Raw genomic sequence first — 8809 nt, 5'->3', positions numbered from 1 at the left:
TCTGTGTTGGGAAAAACAAAAACATATATAAAGATTTTTTTTTTTTTTATAATATGGTAAAGTGGCACCAAGAATTTACCTGACTCAATTTCTTCTCTGAATGGAGGCATATCAGCAAGACCCCTGATACTGGCCACCTGCTTACATGAAACAGGACAATGTGAACAGAGATCACAGATATGCGTGGTACCTGAGACTAAGACAGGGGTGCATTGGCAATGTGTAGGGGGTGCATGCGGGTGCACGTGCACCTCGAGCATGGCAGTGCACCCCCTACGAAAAGGCGCCGCTGACACTGTTGGTGGCACTTGCGAGCAGTCACCATTCCCCTCCCCGCCCCCGATGCTGCTGGCAGCGTCTGTGGGTGGTCACCAACCCCTGGTCAGCACTTGCCACCCACCTCCCACCGCCAACAGCGTCTGCGAGAGCTCCCTGCTTACTGTCACCACGTTCCCGCCACCAACAGTGCCACCGTGCCCCCCAGCCGCCGGGGGGGCATGCGTCATCATGCAGGGGTGAGCAATTATTTTGGCTTGAGTTTTGGTGAGCTGTCGAGAGCAGCAAAAGTAGGCCCACTCTTTGAAAGGTGCCCCACCCCCTGGTTGCCACCTTGTAACCAGAAATCCCATGCCCTAACCTTTGCTAGGGGAAGCCCTTCCTTTTGCCCCTGGAAGTACTCCTTTTTGGAAGGGGGGGTTGCCATCTTGGAACCAAAAAAAAACCCAACAAATCATATGGTAAAAGTCAAACATCTACTATAATGCATTTTATTTCAAAAGATAAAAATTTGTCCTGATTTGTGTGCATTTGCATAGTCTATACAGAAGTGATTGAATAATAGGTCAAAAATAGTCTTACTCTTGTATATTGTGTGCAGGGGAGGGGGGCATGGGGGAGCATATGGGTGGGTGCATTGGTGGGACTTGAGGGGGGGCAGCTGTGGGTGAGGGGTGTAGGGTATGTTGTGGGGTGTGGGTGCACGTATTGTGGGAAGGTTGTAGGGGGATATGGGGACGCCCCCCCATGGCACACAGCCCCTACTGTTGGTGGTAGCAGCAGGCAATGGGCCCTCAGGGTGCTCATGGTCTCCACAGGTGCAGCCATCCACAGATGCATGGCTCCAGCCAGTTCCGGGAACTACACATGGCAACAAAGAGCAGAGCCAGGCTAACCCATTTCTATTGCATGCATGGCTCCCTACGACTCGTGCATCTCCCGGCACACAATGGAGCCGGCTGCCCTCCCCAGTCCCTGCCACCATGTGCAGCTGCTGGGACTCTACCAGGAAGCAGCACCACTTGCAGCGGAGTCCCATAAGCTGCATGTGGCGGCAGGGAGAGGGGAAGGCATCCGGCTCCATTGCATGGGGCTTCTCCCCGGTGGCACGCAAGTCCCGGGAGCTGCACGTGAGCCCTGTGTGATAGAGGTGGGACAGCCTGACTCCACTCCTTCCTGCCACATGGAACTGGCTGGAGCCATGTGCTCCCAGGTGGCTGCGCCTGCACGGACCACAAGCACCTCAAGGTCCTGACACCTACTGCTGCTGTTGCCAGCAAGGAATGTATACCATGAGGGGGCCTATGGGTGGTCCCCAACCCATAAGCTTCATACACCCACATCCTGCCCACCCGAGCTCCACGCTCCTGCTGCCATACTGGGCATGGGCTCTGTGCTCCCACCAGCCCTGCACTCCACTTCCCCATGCAGCTGCAGATTCCCTACCTGGTGCCTGGAGCGAGCACTGCAGCAAGGACACAGGAGTCACAGGAGGCCAGGGTAGATGAGCAAATCCCCTGGTGGCTGCAGCAGTGGCCCCTGCCCAGAAGCGGTGCGTGCTGGCTAGGGCTGGGGCTCTTCTGTGCAGGAGAGTGGGAGCAAAGCATGCAGGCTGGGAAGGGAACAATTAATTAATTCTTTGGTGCCCACAGGCTGGATGAAACCACCTGGGAAGCTGTACTTTGCCTGCCCCTGGACTAAGACTTTTCAACATGAAGAGCTCTTACCACTCGGACTGAAGGAATAACCTTGACCTGGAGGAATGACCTATCAGGAAGTAGCAGGCTTTATACTTACTGGTTCCAACTTTGGAAGAAGGTATAACATACACTAAGCTAGAATATTTCACTAAATGACTTTATTCATCTCTGGCCGAGATGGGAAGAGAACCAAGAGCTCCCAGCGTTCATCCCAATGCTTTAACTGCTATGCTACAGTGCCTAAAGTATGGGGTATACACTATAAAGGTCCATAAACCAGACCAGTTACATGTGGGTCAGGGAGAGAACAGTCCCCTTACCCAGCCATAATTTGCCATCTCTTTTTTTGAGAGACTTCCCAAAATAGCAGAAATGCAGAAAGCTCCGAATGTCTTTCCTCAAGTCATCAGCAAACAGCTTCCCGTGAAGCTGACATTCAGAAACAAAAAACAACCATTACCTTACAAACTGCTGAAGAGAACGAGAAATCTGTCAGGCTGATTTGTGATTAAATATTAAACATGCAAATCAGAGCCGTAGCCTAACGAACAACAGGCTGAGTGATCAGAGCCTGGGACCGAAAGCAGGCAGAAAACAGACAGCTACTAAAAAAAACTTGTGCACCTGCTCAACCAGTGCAGCCTAGGATGGATGAGGCAGGCACATGGAGTTGTATGTACAGCATCCTGGAGTGAAGGGCCCTCCTGACCCAAGATGATCTGATGGACAATAGAGGGAAAACAGAGAAGAGGAGCTTGACAGACAGAGGGTAAGAAGGGGAAACAGGAGGCTAAAGAGAGATGTGGAGCGGAGAGGTTAATAGGAAAGGATGGAGAAAGCAGACAGAGAACAAGGGCAGCCTTTTCTCTCCATATTTCTATGCAGACATCAACTCAGCCCAACTCAAGTGCTAAGCAGAGATGTCAGTTCAAATGCATGCCTCACTCAGGGGTGACCTTTTATCTGGGACAGTGCAGCTTTGAGTGGCTGTTCTTTTAGAAGAGGTGAAAGACTTCTGGCTACAGCCCTCTCACGATTGAAAAGTTTGGAGGCAGTCAAAGATGCTAGGATCCTCAGCAGAATTCAGAGAGGGGGCCGTTTTGCAGGAGGCAGGGAGGGAAAGCCAGGACATCTCTTAAATGTTCCCGTTAGCAATAGGTTCCCCTTCCTGACTATCTGCAAGCTGCCCTGTAGACACTGGCAGGGCTCCAATCCTGGCAGGGAGGAAAGGCATTAGAGCTACTGAGGTGTAAGACCAGGAAGGATGAGGAGAAAAAAGAACTGGCAAACTACATGGAAAAGTCAGGCACCTTCAGATCCGCACCATGAAAGGCAGAGACCCTAGAGCCCCAGTCTCACTTCTGTGGTGAATAACATACCTACATCCTTACACCACCCAAAGCCATTGAAAAGACCGTCATGAACAAGCCCCACAACCCAGTAAAAGGACAAGAGGATATCAATTCACCTAGAGACAGCAGCACTTTCCACTCCTCACCAGGAGACCCAAGCAGCACACAAGCATTGCTTGCAGAATCTGAGCACAGGCTTTAGCTAAGGTTTGGTCAAGTCTCTGCCATGACTAGTAGAAGGAATGGGTCATAGGCAGTCTGGAGGAGTACAGGGGTAGGCAAGTACCTGAGCCAGAGGAAGATCCAGACAAGGGGCTGAAGCTGCAAAACACTGTCAGAACCAGAGAGTCCAAGTCAAAGTCCTAGTGTAAACCCTATCAGAGTGCCTTGGGCAACTGAGGCATACAATGCTACCAGTTACATTTCTGCACCCCATATTAGGTCCGGGCTGTTCAACTGGTGGCCTATGGGCTGCATGCGGCTCCCAGAGCATTAATCTGAGCCCCACCCCCCGCGACTCCCTGTGGCCACCACTCCCTTCATTACTCTGCTGCTACTGCAGCCAGCGTCGCCCTCCCTTCTCTGGCTTGCCCTTCCTGCCCCCACACCAGAGATGCAGTATTGCAGGGTGAAGCTACAAACCCACATAATGCTGGGTCCACTTGTAGCTGGGAAGGTGAGGTGGCACAGCACCCCCACAGCATGCTGCCCCTAGCTCTTGTATTGGGCAACCCTAGATTAAATTATTCTATCCCTTACATTTAGGGATTTCCTAGAAGCTCTTTTTGCCTAAAAAGGCTACAGAATACTGCGAAAGAGGGGCTCTAGCCATCACAAAACACATCTAGCAGCCACAGCTACAAGACTGCATAAGCATGTAAACATATCCCACCAGGGCTAAGAAGAAGCACTATTACTCTGCAAACAAGCAGAACCAGTCAAATCAAGCTTTCTGTAACTGCCATTAGCTTCTTAAGTGTCAACCACCTTTAACAGGCAAATAACCCCCTAGTAAAATAAGTGGGGCACATCCGTCAGCAAAAAAATGCTACCCACCAGTACTAAAACTATTACCATTGTGATGGGGACACTTTTATAGAACCAGGAGTGAGAGACTGAGAGTTGATTGGCTAGACAAAACATCAAATCACAGAGACAGGCAGGGTTTCACTTTGCAGCTAAGGCTGCTAGGTAGGGAAGGCCTCTATAAAATCCACTGACTCCACCCTATCTAGACTTGCAAGGCTTGTGTAGGAAGGTTTAGTTGAAGGAAAGTAGTGGGAGGTGTTTTTGATGGGAATGAAGACTGACATTACAGAAAATATTTTTTTCCTGCTTTAAGTTTTGAAGCTCCCAAACTGCATGTTGCTGATTAATCTAGGTAGATTTACTGCTGCCCTTACCCAAACTGTTGCAACAGCACCAAGAGACCATAAGCAGGTCTAGTGTCTTATAGCATTAAGAGTTGTGCATGCCTGTGTAGGGTAAAGTTGCCTGTAAAGTGACTGGGGCTATCTTAGCAGCGAATGCATCACAGCATACTTCTAATTGCAACAGAATTTGGTCCTCTTCCTTCAAAACAAAACAGATCCACCTATCTCAGACAGATGAACTCTCCTACAGAAGCCTTCACGTAGGTTTTGCTTTGAGGTGGCCTGTCTGTTGGCCTTCTACTTGTGGGTCAAATAGCCTGATGAAAGACCACCTCCACCCCCCGACTGGGGCTAAGTCCATTCTCTCAAAGGACCAGTTAACCCCTTGCCTCTAAAGGGGCAGGAAGTCTACTTGGGAGGAAACATCTGCAGACAAAGTCTGTCTTGGTTGCAGAAGCCATTCTCCTACGTTTCCCCGTGCTTTGCCTAGGACTGCTTTAGACAGAGGCCCACCAAGCTCATGGACAAAAGAGGGAAGCAACCACGAAGCTAGCCAGGTTCTAACCCACTGTGAAAGGATTTGGAGGGACCAAGCAGGGGAGACGATCATCTAGCACAGCAATTCTCAACCAGGGTGCTGTGGCACCCTGGGGTGCCTTGAGATCCTTTCAAAAAGGTGTCATGGGGTGCCATGTAATGTTAGCACTGTTAAGTGTGCAAACAGGATTCACAAGATAACCCCAGAAGAGATTTCAAATTGGAATCTATAGTATCAAAACCATTCTGCCCTGCTGCGGGCTTTGAGTTCTTTGCAACAGAAGAATCTCTCTGTTATTTTTCTATAATCAAAAAAGAGTGAAAACTAAGAGCTGGCATTTTCGGGGGGGGGAGCCTTGAGTCTAAAAAAGGTTGGGAATCACTGATGGAGCAGGTGAGCAAGCCAGCAGTGTGCATGTGTATGCAAAAGACCAGCTAGCTTTTGCATATACCCTAGTTTGCACACAAGCATTTCCCATGAGGGTAGGCTGGGCACATGTGACTCAGCCTGCAAGACAGCCATGCCTGTTGTGCATATGTGGGTGAGCATTTCCACAGCCAAATGTGCAATCCCTTCCTCTCCTCTTACCTCTGTATGCACCCTGATCCTTCCACCACACTCTTCCAGCCTATGTGCTCTAGTGTGTGGGGAAGCTATTTTTATCCCCTCAGCCTCTGGAGAACAATGTGGTGAATTAGAATCAGGTGCAAGGCAGGGCCATGGGGAAAGGCAGGTATCTGGTTGCTATAGAAACCAGCTGTAGGAAAATGGAGATGAGATGGGAGGGGGATGCCTGCCCCCTCCCCATCTGCACCACATGATGAACTGCTTGCCTGCTACTGGGGGAAGGGGTGCAAAGTGGTAGCAAAGGGGCCCAGCTGTCTTTGGCTGGTGAAACCAGAGCAGATGGCGTGCACCAGCTGTACATTCCTGCAGGTGTGCTGTGGATTCCTATGGCTTTCTGGATGTGCATATGTGCTCACCTGGCTACAGATACTGGCTGGACAGGTCATCGTGGCATCCAGTGTGTATGGTGCCAGAAGGGGTAGCACAGCAGGCACTGTCAGTTCTCTGAGTGAACTGAATACCTGGCAGGGGCATGTGACATGGTATGGGGAGGATATGTTATAGTGCAGTTGGCACTGATGTGCAGGTCCATGATGGCCTAGCCAGAGAGCCCCAACAGTGGGTTGTGGATCCCAAAACACTTGTGTACAGGAAAACCTCATTAATTTGAAACACAGGGGACCCATGCCAAGCCCAATAGTGCTTGTCCCTTGGAGGAAAGGAAACCACACCACAGCACCAGCAGAAGGGAGGCTCATCTGAAAGCACACGAGTGAGAGCAAAGAGCATCTGTAATCATCTGTCCATTTGGACTGATGGTTAAAGTGCTTGTCTATGCCTGGGGAGGATCCGCATTCAATTCTGTGCACTGCTATTTGTGCCCTGCAAGACCTCTGGCAAGTCCCTTCACCTCAATTCTCTATCTGCATAATCTGTTCAAGAGCTGGGTCCTGACTTGCAGGAGGGTTGGGAATAGAAATGCTGTGTTCAGGAGGTGCTAGAACATGCTGTAATGGAAACAGACAGCTGCTTAGAGTTACACTGTGGAGGCCACACAACACCTCTCTCAAAGTGCCCAGTACACCAGCATTCGCCTCGTTTTCAATTTTGTAGGGGTGCAAGCCAGAACTGAGCCCTCTGAAATATGTAGTTTGGGTTAGGATCTCAAGCAGTTATAGGGGACACAATGAATGCAGCCCCCTTCATCTGAGGATCTCAGTTTGTTTTGCCAACATTCATTAGCCACACCAGCATTAGATCAGTCTAGTTGTTGCCATGTTATACACAAAGGAAATGGAGCACTGGATGAGGAAAGGGATCCTAGCCCTCCTGGGCTCAGACTGCCAGATCATGGCTTGTAGATGCCATCCAATCCCTGTGTAGGCAATAAAATTGCCATGTGTGACCTCAAAACTAACTTCTAGCCCCATTGCTTGCTAAATGTTCTAGGAATGCTACAGGCTCTGCCACCACTTCAAATTAGGGCTGCCAATTAACATTCCTCTTGGGGGTAATAAGGTATTACTTTTCTGAGCGCTGTGTCCCTCCCACAAAGTCCTATATAGGTCCAAGTCAGTGCAAACATCTTTGGGGTGCAGGGTAGCAGCCAACAGTATGAGGAAGAGAAATTGTGACCAAGAATACAGGACAAACTCTAGCTCTTGTGACCCTGCATGCCCATATAGAGGGGTGTAAGGCATTTGTTTTCACTACGCAGGCTGAACTAGATTTGTTCTTGGAAGGACTAAGGGCCAAATGGATCCTGGGGAGAGCTTTGAATTTGCGATTCCCAAAAGTCAAGAATTTTAAATGCAAAACTGAAATCACCAAGCCATCTCCTCTATGCGCAAGCACGGTGAGCTTTGAAGGTGCAACTAATGCTAGCACAGAAAGGGCTGGCCTGGTTGGGATGTGGAGACTCAAAGGGCTGGGGGACAACAGGTTCCTCACCACACAGGTTGAGAGGCAAAATGGCTTCGGTCCTCATGCTAGCACATGGTGGGATGGATGGGAGGATTCATGCTGATGCCATGCCTCCTACCCCCTGCCCTGAAGCTAAGTTTCTTCAGCAGTCTGCCTGTCCTTCCCCCAGAACCTCACTCTGCTGAGCTAGCTGCAGCCTCCCTGGAAGGTAGAGGCCATGCACACACAGCACAGTGATGCAAAGGGGCCTTGGAGGAATCACCCCACAACACCTGTGCCATATGCCATATTAGCAGTTCTTCCATACCAGCCACCTGCCAGTGAGCATGAGGCTTGGCAAGTTGGAGAGAAGCAATGGGTAGCAATGGCATGAATAGCTTTCTATCGTGATCCCCCACCAGCTTTTCCCTGTGCATGTCACTGTAGTGCTGTCAGCACCTAAAAACATGGGGCCATGGAGCTAGAGAAGGAAATGTGTTGGCTTGGGGATCGGAATGCCTGGGCTCTGTCCCCAGGCTCGCTGTAACGTCTTGGCACAGATACTTCTTCTGGGGCGCTAGGCTGAGCTGCCAGCTCCAGGTGGGCCCTACGGGAGGGGCTGTGGCTGCTCCACCCAGCTCCGCGGGGCCCCCTCAAAGCGCGGGGCCCAGGGCGGTTTCCCTGATTCACGCCCCCAAAGGATGGCTCTGTTACTGGGTCTCCATAAACTTCTGGTGGGTCTCTGCTTGTTTCCCAATAGATAAGCATCCATATCACAAAGAAAAGGCTATCACCATCACTGGTGGCTTCGGCAGTGGTGTCTCGAGGCAGGCTTCAGCTTCCTGGACAACGACCCGCACATCACGACGAGGGACATGCTCAGCTGGGATGGGCTTCACCTGTCCCCCAAAGGTAAGCGTGTGTTTTCTTCTAGGTTGGCGGATCTCCTCCGGCGGGCTTTAAACTAGGCTCATCGTGGGGAGGGGAAGATGAGAGCGGGGGAAGCTGTGGACCACCAAACCATGTGGCACCCACAAGGACAGCCCAGCCTGAAGAAAGAGAGCATTGGGAACCTGAAAGCCATGGGGAGGCCAGCACTAC

The 8809-nt window shown here is 50.7% G+C and overlaps 1 long non-coding RNA gene across 1 annotated transcript; it reads right to left on the bottom strand.

Annotated features, from left to right (window-relative positions):
* Nucleotides 1-689: 689 nt before the first annotated feature.
* On the bottom strand, nucleotides 690-5862 carry LOC102373098. Its single transcript, XR_325094.1, has 3 exons — nucleotides 5828-5862; nucleotides 1723-1888; nucleotides 690-703 (listed from the first exon to the last, which is right to left on the bottom strand). It is a non-coding gene; the product is annotated as an uncharacterized LOC102373098 (long non-coding RNA).
* Nucleotides 5863-8809: the final 2947 nt, after the last annotated feature.

Source organism: Alligator sinensis, unplaced genomic scaffold, assembly GCF_000455745.1.
Source record: "Alligator sinensis unplaced genomic scaffold, ASM45574v1 scaffold1261_1, whole genome shotgun sequence".
Lineage (NCBI taxonomy): Eukaryota > Metazoa > Chordata > Crocodylia > Alligatoridae > Alligator > Alligator sinensis.
This window is presented reverse-complemented; position numbering and strand designations above follow the sequence as displayed.